We start from the raw sequence: 1,915 nt of genomic DNA, 5'->3' as shown, positions 1-1,915 counted from the left end.
TACAGCAAGTGCGCTTCTCAATATAAAAACAAGAAGAGAGTCGTCGGAATGCTTGTTTCCCTGATGTTCCTAGGCTCCAAACGGTGCTAGATGCCCATAGCACCTTGCCTATCCAATAAAAGACCTGAAGCAGCATCGCGCCCGCTTATAATTTCAGAAGGAAATTACCATCAGCAATAAAAACCAAACAATACACAACGTCGCGCGACGCTTACTGATGGCGGAAGTTTTTGAGCGGGTATCGGGAGTTTTTGAGCGGTATCTTCTCAAAAACTTCACATTAGCGGCAGTACAATGTGGTAAAAAGTGCCGGCTCTAGCGTGAAATCCACAAAATTTCACTAAAATACATATATCATAACACAAACAACCAATGCTTCCAAATGGATAGCGTGATAGCAATCAGCTTGTATGTGTTGTATCACGCTTCAAAGGTCTCACTCTGAGCACCAGAACCCTCGCTGGGGGTGCTCCCACAGCCCAAATCCATATCCCCATGCTGTGAGATGAAAATCAAATCCAAATCAATAACCATATCACAACAACAAAACACCAGCCCGGGCGATCTTTCCCCAAAACCGTAACCCCAAAACCCAAATTTTCCCAAGAATCGCGAAACCCAATTCTATCCTCAATTTACTTTTTCTAAACACCCCGAGTATAACTCATATACATTTTTCTAAGCAAACTCCTTTTATGGCAGTATTATCTAAATTATTAAACGGATTATTAAACGGATAAATATTAGCGGATAAATTTTCTAATGATCAAACCGCATTTATCTATCTCTAACAAAAATGTATTCTTATGATAACTTGTCTGATCGCGCATGCATTGCAAGAACAAATTGATAAATGTTACTTTTTCAATGATGAATTTACTTGCGAGAAGAAAAGCAGGTGTAACAAATAGAAAGGATAATAAAGAAACAACGACAAAATAAAATCATACGCATTTTTATTTAATATCTGTAAACCGACTCAACCAAATATTTAAATTTTAACAAATTATCAAATTATTCAAAAGTACTTAATCTATGAGCTATTCTGTAACTTGCCCTTTTTTACTTTATTTTGTAATCCATCTCGCTCATACAATTTGCTACCTATGCACTTACTAACTTTTTTTTTGATCTAAACTATTCTTAACTCTTTGATCTAAAACTATTCTTAACTCTATTCTATCTTATTACTATTCTTAACTCTATTCTATCTGGGCGTGCATTAATTGTAAAAAGGCAAAAAAGAACAAACAAACAGTCTATAAACAATTTATCTCTTTTATATAATAAATCTCGTAAAAAGAACAAACAACCTGTGTAATAAATAACAATTCTGCCAAAAAGTATCATACAGTCATTATAAGACATTTGCAAACCGAATCGAGCATTGAATTAAAAAAAATAATAATAACAATTATTAATTAATCTAACTATTTGACCTATGTGTTGTACGGTAATTCGCCATTTTTATTTTTTCTTACCGCTTTACTTTCACTTTTGCAACCTATCTCTTTCATAAATCCTAGCGACTTGTGCATTATTCGATTCCGCTTATTAGGCTTTTTGCATTTCTTATACCTCCCGCGGTATTTCTACTTCCGCTAATAGCGGCGTATTTGCGACAGGCGTGCCCGAAAATTCTGAGAGTCGGTTCTGGCACCCTGCGTGTAATTAAATAATTCAGGACAGAATCTTTGATAGTGTCCATTTCATTACAATTATGGCAGACAATTCGACCCGTCATCGTCCAACCGTTTCGAAATTGTCCCCCGTTCGGTCTATCGCGACTTGTTCTGAAATGCGTAGGGTCTACGAATCTGTGCGAGCTTTGGTTGACTTGTAACGATGTAATCGTATCCGGTAAAGGTTCTATGGTATGGCGCAAAGCGCCTAATTCTTGCTCGCCCTTAACTAA

This window comes from Ctenocephalides felis, unplaced genomic scaffold (assembly GCF_003426905.1).
Source record: "Ctenocephalides felis isolate EL2017-DRISC unplaced genomic scaffold, ASM342690v1 CF-g0.4_SCAFFOLD_02541, whole genome shotgun sequence".
Taxonomy (NCBI): domain Eukaryota; kingdom Metazoa; phylum Arthropoda; class Insecta; order Siphonaptera; family Pulicidae; genus Ctenocephalides; species Ctenocephalides felis.
Note: the sequence above shows the minus strand (reverse complement) of the source record.